General features: G+C 27.8%; 1 pseudogene; it reads right to left on the bottom strand.

The window, feature by feature from the left end:
- Positions 1–6,470: 6,470 nt before the first annotated feature.
- Positions 6,471–10,910, bottom strand: LOC129313320 (putative 12-oxophytodienoate reductase 11; annotated as a pseudogene).
- Positions 10,911–19,542: the final 8,632 nt, after the last annotated feature.

Below are 19,542 nucleotides of genomic sequence, written 5' to 3'. Positions count from 1 at the left end.
GAGTAGGGTTGATATTTTGTGAAATATAGAATCAAGCATGATTATTCTTTAGAAAAGGATAAGCAATGATGATTTTATTATTGAAAATGTAGTTTTCCTAAATATGATGAGATTGATGATAATTTATTATCGAAAATGAGGTTTTTTAAATATGATGAGATGAGATTATGGGATGTGATAATGAGTATATTAAATAAGAGGTGAGTTGTGCTATATGTGTTGAGCATGAATCTTGTTTTGGCATGCTGAATGTGTTAAGCATAGGAATATTGCATAATCATGATTGGCAAGAGTTCATGATAAGATTCATATTTTACATATTTTATCCATTTAGGCCCCATTTTATATATTTTATTCCCTATTTTGGTGCATTCATAATATCAAAAGCAAGAAATCACCTAAGAGGCAAAATTATGCACTAAGGGTATTTTAGTCTAAAATTGCACTTTTTATGAAAAATTGAGTTAATGTTGTGTTCCATGTGTTTTATGCCCAAAAGAATAAATATGAAATTATTTTTTAAAATTCAATTTAGTTTGAGAGTTATAAAATAAAAATCATATTTTAAGGTTGTTAACTTTGTTAACTAAATTAAGGTTTTATGTGCTTGTAGGAGCTTTCATGTGTCGCTATCCTTGGATTTTAATTCATTAATATTCTTCCATATTAGTTAATTAATTCCATGTGCAAGAGTTTAATTATTAGGTTGCATGAAACTTTGATTTTGATTTGATGTTTATTTTGTGACTTAGGTGGTACATGTGGACTTGGACTATTTGCAATTGGTCAAGGATCATAAAAAAGGGTTAAAAAGGGAAAGAATGGCATCATTTATGGGCTGAGAAGGGAGAGAATAATTATATTATTTGATGAAATAAGTGAGAATATTTTTACTTAGCATATTCCCTTAGAGCTAATGAGAAGAGGCCACCTATTTAAGCATATGGAAAGTGTGTGTTTCACACTGGCCTTTTCTTTTTCCTTTTTTTTTTTTTATTTTCCCCCTCTTTTGCAGCTGGAATTGCATGCACAATCAGCTCTTTTTTCACCTAGAAAAATAACCCTAGCCTCCACACACAATCTATCACCACCTCCTTCATTTACATTTCATATTCTCTCTCTTGTTCTTCATTTTCTCTCATTTTTTCAGCTATGGCAGCCTCCTTCTTTCCTCCATTTCTCTTCATCTAACTATTAAATCGTCATCAAATCACTCCCATTCTTCTTCTCTCACTCTCCTCTACATATCCCTACTACTTGATCATCTATTTCATGCTTCGTTCTTTACTTTGTTCCATGAAGGGTTTGGCCAACTTGAGTTTTTCATGGAAGAAGAGGATGGAAGATCAATAAACTACTTGGGTCTTCAATTTGTAACCCTTTTATTTTTCTCTTAATTTTTCTCCATTAATAGACTTGTAAGACCATAATATTGGATTGTTATGTTTTCGCTTTACAACTATAATCTTAATTGATATTTTTGTATGGAGATTGATTTTGATTAATGTTGATTTTTTTTTTGGTATGTTCAACTATAATTTTGGCCACTTTAGGATATTTCATAATCTTGAATGTTCTTGAGTGTTTTAACCTTGCTTATACTTCATCATAATCTTGAGAAATGTTTGTTAGGCTTGCTTGTGATCCACTATAATTTCGGGGGTCATTTGGATTATAAGAGGCTGAACATGCATGCTGAAATTTGCCATTAATCACCTAACTTGGGCCTAAAACTAAATTAGGGATTTGAATTAGGCTCTAGAATCTTAAGCTTAATTAGGGCATCCGATAAAGTTAAGTTGCTAGAGAGAATTATTTTAGTAGCTTCATAATTTGGTTTGGAAGAGAAGAATTAAGGGTATCTAATTCACATTTCATAAGTGGTTAGGATTTGAGAATTATTCTAACTCCAAGTACCCTATTCTATCTTATTTTCACAAACTTGTTAGCTTAGGTCTTTAGACTTCAATTAGGTTAATTAGTGTTTTAGTTTTAATCAATTAAAATCAATCAACTCTTGGGGTTTTTATTTTAATTTAATTGCATTAAAAAGTTCTAGATTTAATCTTTAAGCACCTCTTTATGAGATGACCTAGGTTGCCATTATACTATGTAGTTAGTTAATATAGTCTACATTAATAAGTGTACGACCACTTGATTCAGTTTGCCATAAGAGGAAGGGATATAAATTCATGTGGTAAGGTTGCCATTTAGAGTTCAATGGCTAGATCATTTATGTCCTGCTTATTCATCAAAGAACTGTCCTATTATTTGTCATAGGACACCACCCTAACTCATCTCCACTTGTTTTATGAGGAGATTAGTTTAAAGTTACAGCACCCCACTTATTCATGGAGGGCTAACCCATGGTTCAATTATGCGTCTTGTAAACTTAGTTTATTTACGCTACTTAGTTGAAGATTTTGTACGAGTAGCCAATAATATTGATATTAACTTAGCCCAAGAGTTTAGCTGGGAGAGATAAGGAGAATATAAGGGAGGTTATTAATCAACAATATTATTGATTAAATGTTACATAGTTGTCAAATTTGTAACTAAGCGTTGAAGGCTCTCACTCATTGTTCAAGGCTTCAAGCTTTATTAGCATTAAAGCTCTCTACTATTCAAGCTCTCTTCTCTAACTCTAGTTTGATCTTGGAAATTTGAATAATGGGTTGGTGCTTTAGCTTGCAAATATTTATCATTTGATCCAGGAACTTATTAGATTTATTGTTTTATTTTGGATTAAAGTATAATTTTACCCTTAAATTATTCTCAAAAGAGCAATATTGTCCCTAAACTACTCATCTAGCAATGTTGCCTATAATTAATTAAATCAGAATAATTTTACCCTCGCCATTTAAACTTTCATTACTATAACTAGTGGGACCTACTTTTTATGGGTTAAGGTGTAATCTTACCTTTAAACTATTTTAGAAAAACAAAATTGCCCTCACCATTTAAAAAGCATAAAATTAAATAAAAATAAAAATAATATTAAATATATATATATATATAATAAATATAAGAAAAAATTTATAGTATGTTAATAAAATGTCATAAATTAATAATGTTATAAATTATAATTTTATAACTTATCAAATATAAGTGGATCTTGGTTAAATTAGATATGAGTGAACTCAAAAATATCTACATTTACACTTATAACTATTGATTGAAACTGTCGTTAACAACTTGATTTGGATCAACAAATTGTTTTTATAATTGAGCTAGATTGGACAAGAGTTAAGCGTCTATTAAGCCAACAACTGAAGTTGAATTGTGAACTAGAGAGGTTTTCAGAAAATCAGACTATTTTAAACATAATATTAAAAAAAGCTTAAAATTTAAAAAAAAAAGAAAAACTCAAAATTTAGATCCTATTAAAAGTCAATTTATTTTTGAACAATTCACGTGTCTAAAATATGATTTGAGACCTTTTTTTATAAAGATGTTGATAATTATAAGTGCAAATACAGATACTTTTGAATCACTCATTTATAATTTAATCAAGATCCGCTTATATTTGACAAGTTATAAAATTATAATTTATATTTTTCTTATATTTATTTTATATATATATATATATTTAATATTATTTTTATTTAATGTCATTACAATTTTTTATTTATATATACATTTAATATTATTTTATTTAATATTATAATAATTTATGATTTTTAAACGGTGAGGGCAATATTGCTCCCCTACTAAGTTTAAGGACAAAATTACACTTTAACTCATAAAAAGTGAATCTCACAAGCTTCAGTAACAAACATTTAAATGGTGGGATAATATTGTTCTGATTTAATTAATTTAAAGATAACATTGCTATAATAAATAATTTAGTAGCAACATTGTTCCTCTAAGGATATTGTAGGAATAAAATAGTATCTTAACTTTTTCATTTTTATGTATTTATTTAAACAAAAAAAAAACATATAGAACAGTCAAAACTTTACAAAATCAACTCTGGGCAGCGAGTGTCAGCTCGACAGAGGGATTTTAATAATACAATACTTTTTAGAGAAATTGGCTCTTTAAGCTCGATTTTTTTAAGGTTCAAGTTCGTCAAAGTTCAACTTATTTTCCCAGCTTGTTTTCTTTTATTTCTTCTCACCCTCCCCCACAACAAAGAATTAATAATTTGTAAAGTCTCTTATTTCTGTCTTTTGGCCATACTCCCCTTGATTGCATACATATCATATAATCTATAAAATTTATAGAAAGTTTAATAAATTGATGAGCAATAGTGGATCCAAATTGTTCTGGTAATTTACTTAATAATGTATTTTGTACATTTCGTTCGATTTCAACGCTTAATTTAATATTTACATGCGCACGTATGAACGCGTAGAGAGAAGTATATGTATCTTGGCCAAGCTTTAAACTCATGATCCATAATGAAAAATGTTAACCTATGATTTTTTTAGCTCAATCAACTTGTTATATTTCATTGCGATAAAACATTTTATTTTATAATTTATTATTAAAAAAATTAATTATTTAATCCTTGCAGTTTTGATTAAGTTATAATTCAATCCCTTAACTTTGATCCGTCATAACTCAATCTCTGAATTTTTGATTCAATTATAAATCAGTTCATAAACTTTGTCTCTTATAATTTAGTCCCTAAAGTTTCAACTTCTTAAATATTAATTTTTATATTTTAAAAAATAAAATGTTAAAGATTAAAAATATTTTAAAATTTATTAAACCCTTTTAATCTATATAAATATTAAAATTTTAAAAATATTTTTAATCTTTATAGTTTTATTATTTAAAATATATGAATTAGTATTAAAGAGATTGAAACTTCAAAAACTAAAAGTAAGATTTAAAGTTTAGAGATTGATTTATAATCAAATCAAAACTTTAAGAATTGAATTATAATGAGTCAAAGTTTAGGGATTAAGTTACAACATGATCAAAACTACAAAGACCAAATAATTAATTTTTTTATTATTTAAATTTATATTTTATAATATAATTAGTTATCTTATACATATACAAAATACAAGCATAAATGGTAAGTAAATCTCCTACCTCTACAAAAAATATTACTCTCTTCATTCAAAAATGTAAAGCATTTTTTGAAGAGTTGAATGTTAAAAAATGTAAGGCAACTTTAGTCTTTCAATATATAATCATTGCCTTTTTTTAAAAGTGTCTATTTTGATAATGACTTTATAATCATGTAGGGTGTTTAATAGGGGTAAACATGAAAAGAAAAAATTAGTTTTGAAAATATGTAACTGTTTTATTGAAAAAAAATTTAATTAAAAATGTCTTACATTTTTAAATAGAGGGAGTAGGTCTTATATTATTTTTTATTATGAGCCTCATATTCATAAATATTTTTTATCATGAGTGCCATACCTTCTTCTTCTTTTTTTTTTTTATGTGTTCCTCAAGGATTATTTTTTTCGAAATTCATCCAGCCATAGATGAATAGTAACCATAATGCGCTTTATATTTTTCTTTTGCCCAACAAAACACGGTAAGCCTGCTTGTTGCCGAAAAGTAAAATGGGGACAAGTTGCATGGAGGCATGTGGAGTTGATTCATTTATGAATGATTTGCCCATTTGATTTTTTGTTATTAGAAGTTTATTTGGCAAAAATCTAATTCCAAATCTTATTTGAATGTGATTTTGAAAATTCTTTTTAAGTAAAATATATACCCAAATAATATTGTTTTTTCTAAAAGTAAAAGGTAACTTTCTAAAATTATCAGAATGTAAGGTTACTAAGCAGGAAGTCAAAAGAAGAAAACTAACCACGTTACTGTATTCACTCGAAAATGACCCCCATCTATTATTAAAGGCATTATCTTCTTTAATATTCATTTGTGACCTTTTTCTCCTTTTCTTTTAAGATATATTATTTAATTTTAATCAAGAACTTTGAACCAGTAGTGAGATGTTAGATTTTTTTTTAGCCTATCTCTTGTGAGAATCCTATGAGATTCTCCCAAAATAATAAACAACTACTTTAGATTAGTTTAAATGACAAGTGTGATATGAGTTTAGTAGAGTGTAAATAAAAGTTCAAAATAGATAGAGAAAAACAAACGTGTAATTGTGATATAAGTGGTGTCACTTGCTTATCAAAAACGAAATGTACCTTTTTTTTTTTTGTGGAAACCAAAATATACCGTTTCCTTTTGTATGTATTAAAAAAAAAAAAGGAAACCTTAAAATTTTCACAGGAACCATGCTCTTTAAGTTTTTTCTTTTTTTTTAAAATCTTTTGGTGCTTTGGAAAAATCATAATCTAATATATTTTAGCTCAACTTGCTATTTCATTATTTATTATAAAAAATAGAAGAACTATATAAAGTTGCCAAATTATAATGCGCTAAAATATATAGTAAATGTCTAACAACAAAAGGTAATTAATTAAATTAATATGATGGAGAGACAACAATTGGCATGGGCAAAAATCAATAGCTAAAAGTGGAAGCCAGACTAAGGAATCAATAAGCATTCATCATCATTTTAGAAATATTGTTATCCATTGGTGGCCACACCTACAAATCACAGAAATAGCAGGGCAAAAGCAAGTACATAATAGTTACCCAATGGTTTTTATTGACATATGAACACCTTCCACTGAAATTGGAATGTTCAAATACAAGGCACTATAGAAGAGCAGAGATCAAAAACACCCTTCAGCAATTAGAGACTTGAGAACTTTCATCTAGAAATGGGTAGTCAGTATATCCAACAACTGGATCAGGAGTATAAAATGTGTCTCTGTTGTACTTGTTAAGAGGAGCATCAAGCTCAAATCTCTTGGGCAAATCTGGATTGGACAAGAACCAGCGACCATAAGCGATAAGATCTGCCCAGTTGTCAGCCACTGCATTGTTGCCATCTTCACGTTTATAGCCTCCAGCAGCAATGAAAGAGCCATTCAAGGCCTTCCTCATTGGAAGAAGACTCTGTCTTTCGCACTCAATTTGTTCTGAAGGAGTCTTCATTCCTGGTTCTACCATCATGTGACAATACAAGATACCATATTTATTTAAGGAATTTACCATGTAAAGGCCAAGTTCTTTGGGATTGGAATCCCCACATTCTGCATGATGTGCAAAAGGTGATAATCTAATCCCAACATGTTCTGCCCCTATCTCATCAGTCACAGCTTTAACAACTTCCAAAGGAAACCGACAGCGGTTCTCGAGTGATCCACCATATTCATCTGTTCGGTCATTGACCTGATCTTTCATAAATTGATCAACAAGGTAACCATGGGCACCATGAATTTCAACGCCATCAAAACCTACAATTGCACAAGTATCATCATTTTAAACTCGTTGCATTGAGTTACAATGTCAAGCGTATCAGATAAAATGCACTGCCAGTGCCACCATTAGTGTGTAACATTGTTTCTAAAGAATAAAAATATTTCCCAATGCTTGGGCTTATATACAATTTAGGTCCCTCTAAATTTGAAATTCAAAAGTAGGCTATACTGTCCTCCAGCTTTTAAAGTGACAAAATGTTTCCATTCTCCCCTTTTATTCCTTAAAAAAGTAATACAAAATCTAACCATGATCAAATTTAGATGTTATTTATTTACTTGGTACCATTATCTTACAAATTGTCAGGTTTGACATTACACCTAGAATACTGATGAAACAATGGGATAAAATTGGATCATTTTGAAAAATAAGAGAGCATCATTGTCAATACCAACGTTTAATTTAGAGGGGCAAAATTGAACCTTTAATGAAACTTGAAAGAACAGAATTGTATTGAAGCCTCTTAATTATAACCTGAACCAATGTGTTAAAAAAAGAAATAATATAATTATATCCTGCCATTCAAGGCATTGCTTATGTAGATTAAGGTTGAAGTAGATTGATTTTTTACAACTTTTTTCATTAGTTAATGTACCAGCTTCCATAGCATTCCTTGCAGCAAGCCTGAAATCATTGATGATTTGAGGAATTTCATCGATCCTCAGCCTCCTTGGTGGTGTATATTGTGCAACATCAAAGCCACTACTTTGAATTTGTGGGGTCATCCCTTGTCTGTGCAAGATATTGGGGCTTGTCCATTTGGCTGAAAACCTGTTTAAAACAATGTCAAATTGGCATACACTAAACATATACAACAAATTCATTCTATTCCAAAGAAATTTGGAAGAGATAATGAGTACAGATACTACAACAGAATGGAGGTGGGACTGTATCTGTATATGTGTTGAATAGACAAGAATCTTAACTTCAATTCAAGGGTTATGATCTGAACAGACTATAAAACTCAAGGATTTAAATGTTGCTGCATATTACATAAAAGATTATATTAAAGAGCAGTGACGGATGTAGAAAAATTGGGTAGTGGGGGCAAATTTTTACTCAAGATAAATGTGAATTATTTTTTTCAAAATATCATTTTAAATATTTATTAAATTACATTCAAGGTAAGAATTTGTTAAAATTAACAACTAAAGAATAAGGCATAGTACATAAAATTATAATGATGTATTAAATAAAACAGTCCAAATATAAAATTATAATGATGTATTAAATAAAACAGTCCAAATATAAGTAAAAAATTTTATAGTTATCAAATTTATATTTTTTATTAAATAAAATCTATTTACCTTTAATTGAGAAATTTTTTGTGGTAAATTTTTTTATTTAAAAAAATAAAGAAATTTATTTTCTGAATTATTATTCCCTCCCTTTCTAAACTTTCATTATTTGAGATTATAACATACAAATTTGATTTGAGTTAAATAAATTTTGAGAGGAATAAGTGAAATTTTTAGGGGGCAAGTGAATTTTTTCTTGTGGGAGGGGGGCAATTGAAAATTTTTGAGGGGGCATAGAAATTATTTTGAGTCATTTAGTACAATTTTCCTTAATTCATAAGCTACCAAGTAGGTCCGTCAGTGTTAGAGAGCCTCCCTTATTTTTCAACTATGCATATTACTCCTGAATCAATCAAAATATTGGCAGAAAAGATGAACATACCACAATGCCTCTATAGAAAAGATGTAGTTCAATTGATTTTTGGACAGTCATGCTTTGATAGAGGGAGTGCCACAATAAAGGTTGTCACCACAATCAAAATGAATTGAGAACTTTTTTATTTTTCTTTTTTATTTCTCATTTTCTTTTTTATTCATTTATTTTGCACAGGGGGAGGAGGAGCGAACAGTTTCCCCAACTTTGTCTATCGTCCTGGCAATGAATTGAGTCATTAGAAAACATGTATAGTGTCAACAACCGTTACTTCTAGAAGTTAAATTTCAACAGATCGTTTCCCACTTCGAACTACTTTACCACTAAGCATAATATATTTTGGTCGGGTCTTTTAATTGATTGACCAACTTTTGCAGCAATGGTGTTCAGCATCACTCTTTCCCCAAAAAGCTAGATCAGTGGGGTGGTGTTACAGACCATTTCTCTCTCCTCAAAAAGACTAACTCAATAGAATGTGCAGCACACTTACTTATATATTCAGGACCTTCTCCTAGTCCCTCCGATGTGGAATGAAACAATAAGCTCAAAATAATTCAAAAATCATTTCCCAAGAATGTACTGCTCAAATTTTTAAAACAAACCAACTTATACAACAAACACGGACCCAAAAAAAAAAAACAAGAAGAAAAACTACAACGGAAAAATGTTTGGCTCAAATTGACATATAACGTGATAATCTACGAAAATATGTTAAATCTCTTGTTCACTCAATAGAAAATACAGGGTATTTTCTATCTACTGTTCTCAAATAGAAGACAAACTTAGGGGAAAAAAATACCTGAATTTGAAACCCTCCCCACGTGCCATATCTGACAAAAAAATATCCCACCTTTGGCATGAACAGCATCCACAATGGGTTTCCATGCTTCCACCTGTTCCTTTGTCCATATTCCAGGTGTATCAACATAGCTTCGCATAGAACAGAACAAAAAATGAAACACATTTTGTGAAACATCCTAGCAAAATGGACAAAGTTAACATAAGGAATAATAAAGTGCACAAATTACCCTCGAGCAGTGTCAGAAACACCAGTCGCTTCGGCTATCAGAAGACCCCCCTTGGTCGTTCGCTGAGTGTAACATAGGATAGCATGAGGTTGAGGAACATTGTTGTAAGATCTCTGTCTCGTCAATGGTGCCAGAACAACTCTGTAGAGCAAAAGCAAACCAATTTTGAAATAAAAAATCACAAAATATTCAACCGATACTGTAGAAAGTTAATAGTTTGTTTGTGTTTAGTATTATTTGCATTGGCCCTGTTGCATTTCTTTATATCAGGCCATATGATTTATTTAGTCGTTTTTATTGTTTGTATTGTTGGCTATATAATATAACCCAGGTTGTATTGTTCATATTGACACAAACATTTTTATATGAATGAGAGGCTGATAGTGGGACCAAAAAGAATTATTCGGCTTTTATTCTATCTCCTAATAGACACAAATACTTAAAGTAACAAATAAACTCCATCAACCGCAAGAAAATTTCTCTATTATGCTACACCAATCATAGATGCAAGTGACTTTTCTTAGCACACAAGTAAGGAGGACATAAGGATTAAAGAATCAAAATAATCAAAATATCAATCCCATTACCCGCCAAAGCTGTACAACAAACTTAAATATTTGTGATTTTCAAGTTATATACACATCATGAACTGAGATTTCTTGCAAACAACTGATACCCATGAAATTACTGCAGAAAAATTGAGAGAGAAAACGATAAAAAAACAACAGAAGAAATTCAAGGGAGTGCAGGTACCTATGGGATAGATTGAATTTTCCCAACTTGTAGGGCGTAAGAAGAGGAATGTTCGGAGCTCCAGAAGCCATTTTTGCACAACACAAGAATCTCAGTTGCTATAAATGAAAAGAATCAGCGAGTAATTGCTATATATATAAACTGTAAGTCACTTACAAAGACAGAATCAATGGAGGCTCCACCACCTCCGAGCGAGGGAGCTTCTGGGAAGATGGAGTCAGAGAGTGCGTTTGCAGAACGGGGAAGACTTTAATCGCCCATAAGAGTTGACCCATCGCCATATGAAGCTGAAAACTTTAATCGCTGTCTTGATTTCGTCGGATAGACGCAAGACTCGCCCGATTCAGAAGAGATCTAACGTCTGAAAATACACAGTGAATCTTCGCAGTGTATTTGCACTTGGCTTCCCTCCTCCCACGTCTCAGTTTTTCCTCCTCCCGGACTATTCAAATATTTTTATTTTTTATATTTATTAAAATCATTATTTATCTGGGCAGCCGGTTATTCAAATTTAATATTAAATTTTTTTATAGTTTTGATAAATTGATTATCCAAAAATATTTTAGATAGTACAGATTTAATATTAAAATTATAAAAAAATTAATATTAAATTTGAATCATATATTAAATATGAATTGTCTTAATTAGTGATTATATTTAATAATTTTTTTTAATTTATATAAATTCACTATCAAAATATATTGTAAACCATGCAGATTTAATATTAAAATTATAAAAAAATTAATATTAAATTTAAATCGCCCGTATAATACGTTTATTGTGATTTATTGTGATTTAAATTCATAAATAATAATTTATTATACTTGAAGGTTAAAATTGAAAACTTACATGTTTGTTTACAGTTTCAAGGTCGTAACTGATAATTTCTAATAAAGATAAAGTTTGTTAACTTAGCCTTATAATATATTAAAGACCCTAGAGAGTATTAAGGTTTAACACAACTTTGAAAGTATTTTGTTGTTTTATAATATAAGATAATTTAATAAAAATAATATTTTATTAATAATATTTTTTTAATATTATCTTTTAAGTGAAGAAAATTGAAATGATTATAATATAATGATTAAGTGTATAACTTTAAAGAAAAATATAACTATTAATCCCTATAATTTTATCATATTTTGTTATTAGACCTTATGCTTTTTTCAATGTTCAAGGTCTCTTTAGTTTTTTCCATCAACAACATTAGTCTTTCTATTTTTAAACATGTCTAGCAGGATGATAATGCAATACTAATAATAGTGTTAAATTATCTAATGTGCAAATAAATTTTTAAGTAGATCGAATGCATCATATTATCTACAGTTTATATACATTAAATATAAATTGATTCTAACGTTACTAATAATAGAAAGAGAAATGATAAAAAATTAAATATGTATTCTATTCTTTTGATGTGTAACTAACAATGTTAATAAAAATACTGACATGTTCAAAATATAATGAGTTGGCAATTTGAATTAGCATAAGGTTAATAAAAAAAAAAAGAGGATTGCTTTCTGACGATTTGTTAGAGTTAGAAATTTTCTCAAGCTTTCAACCTTGTACATCAAATCTCCTAATTTATTAGCCAAAAAAAAAAAATGTTCTAATTTAATACTATGTTACCTTATTAAGCCATCAAGGCACCCGCCGCCGGAGCTCCATCAACAGTAGCCAGTGATGAAGGGTTGGGCCTTTTTAATATCCACCCCAAAGCTTTGACAACGGCTGCCGGAGATAGAAGATTGGGCTTTTTTTTTTTTTATATATGATCATATAAAGATATTTTGGTAATTTAGTAGAAAAATCTATTTAAATTAAAGAGATTTAAGACTTTAATAATGTGTTTAGATAAATGAGTATTTGGATTTGGACCAAATCTAAGTCCATATTCATTTTAAATTATAATTTTTTTGTGATTTCAAATTTTATTTACACCCTAATAATTTAAAATTCTAATTATTTCAAATTTTGTATTCTCTTTGAGTTTTTATTATTAATACTTTTATGATTTTCATATTTTTCTCATATCTCGTCAATTAAACAATTAAAAATGAAATTATTTTATTTTTGAATCTCAATTAATCTCTTTTTTTCATTTAAAATTTTTTAAATTACCAAAATAAAAAATTTAAATATAAAATTTTAAATTTAAATTCATCTATTTAAACGTTATCTAAAGTTATTTTAACATTTCATAGAATTTTTTGTGTAGGACTTTATAATAATCTTTTCTTTTCTTTTTCTTTTGCCAAAATGGTTAGCTACTTCTTGTCAAAAAGTAAAAAGGGACTCGGCCAAAAAAAAAAAAAAAACTACAAAGGGACAATTTGCATGGCAAGCATGTAGAGTTGATTGGTTCAATTGATGAATATGCTTTGCCGGTTTGATTTTTTATTGGCCAAAACCCAAAGGTTAGTCTGAATAAAATTTATTTAATAAAAATTAATTGCTGTAAAAAAATTTATGTTTAAATATATTTTTTTAAAAAATCAATTCCCACCATTAAATCCTCCAACCCTCTTTTTTGGTCTCAAGTTTTAAATTTGTCCTATCCCAATTCTATTTCCAAATCTCATTTTAAGAGAAGAAAAATAATCACCTCACTATGTTCCCTCAATAACGATCCCTCATCCATTATTAAAGGCTCATTGCTTTTTAAGATTGGTTTCTTTTTTTAACTTTTTTTTCTCCCATTCTTTTAAGATATACTCTGTTATTTAATTTTAATTGAGAACTTTAAACCTGCAGTGAGATTTTAAATTTTATTTAGCATTTCATGTTTTTATGTCTCTTGTGAGAATCCTATATGAGATTCTCCCCAAATCATAAACAACAACTTTAGATTAGTTTAAATGACAGGTGTGACATGAGTTTAGTGGAGTGAAAATAAAAGTTCAAAATAGATAGAGAGAAATAAACATGTAATTGTGATGATATAATTGGTGTTCACTTGCTTATCAAAAACAAAATGTACCGTTTTATATTGTGATATTTATTAATTGATCCTTTTATATTTAAAAAACAAAACCTTAAAATTTACACAAGAACTACAGATGTTCACAAGTTTAGTTTAGTTTGATTTTGATGAAAAATCAGATCAAACCGAACCAATTAGTTAACTATAGTATATGACCTATTCAGTTTTTTATCTAATATGTGTGGTTTGATTTTTGAGTAGTTTGATTTGATTTGGTTTAGATTTGAATCAAATTTGAATTTTTTTTAATGAGATATTCTTCTTAATGATTAATATATATTTATGTTCACTAATAATTTATAAATATTAATTGTTATTTGCAATGAAAAAACCCTTGAGCACAAAAGAATATTTTTTAATAATTAATTAGCACATTTAATTATTAAAAATAAATGTATTATATTTAAAACACTTGATTATAAAATTATATTAAATAATTATAAATAACATTTAACTAATCGCAACCTTTTTTTACTAATGATTTACAAATAACTAAACTTAGAAAAGGAGAAAAAACTTTGACAAATTTATAAAAATATATATATATATATAATAAATATAATAAGACTTAATTTAGTTTGGTTCAAGTTTCTAAAAACAAAAACTTGAACCAAATCAAACTAATTAATTTTTTCAAAAGAAAAACCGAACCAAACTTCATTTATAATTGATTTTGATTGGTTTATATAAGTTTGGTTTAGTGTGATTAGTTTAAATTGTTTTTGGGCACCATTAACAAGAACCATGCTCTTTAGTTTTTTTTTTGTCCTTTTTTTTAAGATCTTTTGATGCTTTGGACATATTTAATTGGAAAAATGATAGAAAAATCTTTAAAATATGTAAATAACAATGAGATCCCATAAATTGTGATAATTTTTCTCAAGTCCCTTCGAAACTTTCTAGCATTAATGCTTTTGTGAAATGAATATAATCCCTCCAATTTACAATAAAAAAAATGGTCTAGTGAAACTTGTCATTTTGCTCTCACATTTTAGTGAATTTTAGAAGAAAATTAGTTATTATTTAAACCAAAATAGTTACCAATATTTACAACACCTAAACTTTAGTTATTAAAAATTTTGCACAAAAAATTTGTTATTTTCTATCTCATTTTAATCATTGCTAGTGAAAAAGTAATCATTACTTAAATTAAAGTAGTCATTAATATTTGAAATTAGAGTTATTATAGTCATTTCACAAAAAACATTAATATCAAAAAGATACGAAAAACTTGAGAAGTATTATCACATTTCATGAGACCTTATTATATATTTTCTATTAATTATCATCCTTATATGCAAAATTTACAATACCCATTGCTATAAGTTGTTGAAGTCATTAGTATAATACTTTCACTAAAGCCATGCATAAGGCAAATTGGATATGGGACTATTAAAAAAATATTTACCAAAATGCTACAAGCTTAAAATGTTTTTTTTTATTATACCATAAATCAACAGAGTTAAAAGGCAAGGCGAAAGAAGATTGCTCGAGGTTCAGATTTCAAAACTAGAGAGATGACAATCCTTATTTTCAAGGATTATTACTTATCAATATTAGAATTAAACACACTTATCAATTTGGAGATCCTTTGGTCTTTTTCGTGAAAGAATTGAGGTTAGCAATCAAATGGACCACAGAATTGGAAGATTTTGGTCATGAAAGAATTGAGGTTAGAAATCAAATGAATCACGGAATTGGAAGATTTTGGTCCCCAGGTTTAGGGTTTAGGTTTCAAAGATTCCAAATTATCTAAAAATGAAACAATATTATTCTTGCTGTTAAAACAATTAACGTTGACTGTTAAGCACCACGAGGAGGGAGAATGCAACTTGATCACTATTTTTTGTCCACATCACTTATTTTGTCCCTTCTCTCTTTCATGCCTCTTTCCCCATTTCCACGTCATTTCTTTCTTTGACCACCATTAGGACCATCAATAAACTTTTCTTTTCTTTTTTTTTTTATTTTTTAATGAATAATGGGCTATAAAATTACTTCAAAAATAATACAGTACGCCAAAGATTTAAACTTTTCTTTTTTTAAAATAGAAATAATAACAGAAAAAGAAATGAGATTTCTTTGAGCCTCGCAAAAAAAAAAATAAAAATGCATTTATATAAACAATCAAGCGGACCGAGGACATCATCCATAAGCCCAGTCCTAATATATTCAGGATCTCAAGTATGCCTTTTTAAATGTTTTTTTTTAATATCAACTTTCTAATTTTATTTTCTTTAGTCATTGTTGCTAACATGTCTTTTTCAAATATCCTTTATAATGTCTTAATTTACCAATTTTATTTTTTAAAATTATTATCTTTTACATAAAATAAGATATATTTTCATATTTTGAAGTTCCAAAATTATAGAGTTTTGCATTTTTCACGATTTTTCAAAAATAAAATAATGTAATTATGGTTTTTTAAAAAAATTATAAAAAATATAAAAATTTACCATTTTGGTATTTCAAAATATAAAAATATCATTTATTTTATTTAAAATTTATTAAAAAAAGGAAAACCAAAAAAATTTGCCCTGAAGGAAAAACAAAATTGAAAAATAGAACCATGGGCATTAGAGACACTGCGACAAAATTAAACATAAATTATGATTAATTTTGCCTATAAATGACAATTATTAATGATGTTTATTTAAATACCCATAATTTATTATAAAAATAAATGATGGTTATTCAAATGAGTGTCATTTACTATATGTTTTTTTTAAATAGGAGAGTTGTTATTTATATCAACCCTTGTAACAACTACTTAAAATAGTTTCAACAAATAGGCATTTCAACATTTACAAATATGAATATCAATAGAATTGTACTATAATCAATTGCAAGGAGAATTAAAATCTCATCTCTTATTCTAATTTATCAAGTAAAAAAATATTTAAGATTTTCTAAAGTAAAATAAATTTTAAAGTAAACTAACTAGTAAAACTATAAACAATAATCCTAACTATTTCTTCTAACTCTATTGATTTTTTTCTTTATGCAAGGTCCACACTTAAAACATGTATTGACATCACTCTTCAATTACTTCATTTATTTGTGCGTTTCTAAATTCTTCAATGTAAGAATCCTCATAGTACTACAATATAAATGAGCCACCGTAAATTAATTTTAATACATTAAATTTATTAGCAATTATAAAGTGAATGTTGTTGACATACCGTTTGAGCAATTATGCTCTTATTATGAATAATGAAATCCTTCATGAATCTCATCACGCAGAAGATACAATCCAAGCTATTTTTTATTTGTCTCAGGTGTTACAAATTAAAGAATCAAATAATATGTATTAATGCATTAAAAAGTTATGAATATTATGTTTAAATTCAATAATGTTTCTAACTACCTTTATTATATTTCAAATATAGGCCGCATTAAAATTTGTAAATGATCTTAGAATTGATTGAATTACGTTTGTGCGGTATAACACAATCACCTTAATAAAATAGTCAAAAATATGTCAGTATGGAATTTAAATAACTAAATAAATATATAAAATATTTTATACACTTACATATTAATCAATTTCAATAAAAGTTCTCGATTCCCTGGTTGTCCTCCAAGAGAATTGAGATAATATATCTTTGAAGTATTGATGAATGGTTCGATGGTGATCAACATGTGGTTCCTAATAGTATTAACAAGTTTTACAAAATTATAATTAATTAATTAAATTACAAATAATAAATTCACAAAGATAAGTAAGAAGTAGGTTACCCTTGGCAATATGGTATTAAGAATAATGTCCCCCTTTGAGCCCTTGCTTTAAAATTTTTACTTAATTATTTTGCTTGATCTAAAATCTTGTCTTTTTTAATTAAAGCATATGCATCAATCTCATGGGGACTAATGAAGATGAACTTCATTTGTAGATAAAAAAGGACAACAAATTTTTTATATAAGCACCAGTCATAAATATTTCAAATGGATTAGTATATATTTAAAATAATAATTATTCATATATTAAAAAAATTATTATATATAAAAGTTGAGAACAATGAGGCTAGGTATATTGTGTTAAAATACTTCATCAATAATAGCGAGCAAAAGCATATATTATCATGGTTCACCATATATTTCATCCTCAAACAGGATTTGTAAGATCGAAGGACCTATAAATTATTGTATACACTTGAAGTAAATTTTGATATTGGTTGGATAATTGAGGCTCTTATTTAAGAGCAACTACATGGGAGACAATTTTTGAGAACTTAGATCGGGGTATGGTCTTTTTCTTATATTGTGCATCTTTATTTTTTTTTTTTTAGACTTGGCATCTTAATTTGACTAACTTGCCATTCAAAAAAACTACCCATCACCTTTCCTATAATCCTTGCATCTTTAGTAGGAATGGGTAATGGATATTTGATATCTTTAGCCACATCAATAACAACTCATACATAAGATATTGGGAGTGACATATTATGTAACATGTCTCCTGACAAATTAAATATTCGATCAATAGTAATCACGTGACAATTCAAACTATTTGCCAACAACGCATATATATTCTCATCATATATTAATGAGTAATATACTATATTAAGGCCATGAAAAATAGAAATAATAAAAAATAAGTGAAATAAATAAATAATATTTTACTTCAGGAAAATTTTTAATAGGCTAACTACTTTTCTCGCTAGGCTAATATGAAACTCTTTCTCTCTCACCTCTCCTTGTTCTTTAGCAAGGTTTCAATTATATCATGTTGCCTAGATAGCTCTTCTTTTGGTGTGACAATCTCAGTATTTGCACCCACATCTTTTATTGACTTTATCTTTTTCAAACATCAATTGTCATTCATAAATTTTATTTTAAAATTCACAACTTTTTTTCTTAAAATTATAATAATTCAACAGTAATTTGCAAATTTACATTTGAAATCCTGATATTCCTTAAGTTTTATAAATATCAATTATCATTCATAAATTTTGTTATAAGATTAATAATTTTTATTTTTAAAATTATAAGAATTCCATAGCAATTTGTAAGTTTGAATTAAGGGTAATTTAATCATTTATATTAATTTTTTAATAACAAAAAAGTCTCTAAAAAACTCAAAAGAATTATGGTATTTTAAAAAATTAAAATATTATTTATATAATTTAAAAAAATTTTATTATCATTTTTCCTGCTCTGAAAGGATGTCAATCAATTTTTTTCCCCTTGCTTTGGATATCTCTGGTTGGAAGTATTACCAAAAAGTTGGATTGCACAGTGGGTGCCTCTGGACTGTAAGAGTGTAAGGGCTTAGCTTTTCCAAACTATGTCACTTTATCAAACTGTATTTTCCCTGTTTAGTTTTGTAGTTGTTTCTTCTTATTAAAAAAATCAGAATTTGACTTTTACTAATTAGATTATGCTTCAATCTAACAGAAACGAAGTTCAGTACAATAATAATTAAAAAAAATAAAACATGTCAATTTGAACTTAAACGAGTCAGCCCTAATAAGATTGGAAATAAATGAACCAGCCTTTAATGTTGACAGTTGGTCCGTTTCAGCTTGTATAAATATATATATTTACTTAAATATTAAATAAAAAAAGAAGGTTAAAGTGGTATTCGTCTATTTGACAAAAAGAGAGAGGGAAGAAACAATTTTTAAAAATAAAAAAAAATAAAAAACCCGGGCCTTAATCTATCACTCTCTCAATTGGCTTCTCTCCTCCAAGAAGCCTCCTTTATAATTGGGAAAAATTTGAATCATTCAAATATAATTTAAAAGGTTCAAATTTAATGCATTAATTTTTTTTATTTATTAAAATACAAATTTTTAT

Source organism: Prosopis cineraria, unplaced genomic scaffold, assembly GCF_029017545.1.
Source record: "Prosopis cineraria cultivar Desert tree isolate PC_DT_omini unplaced genomic scaffold, ASM2901754v1 PC6, whole genome shotgun sequence".
NCBI lineage: Eukaryota > Viridiplantae > Streptophyta > Magnoliopsida > Fabales > Fabaceae > Prosopis > Prosopis cineraria.
This window is presented reverse-complemented; position numbering and strand designations above follow the sequence as displayed.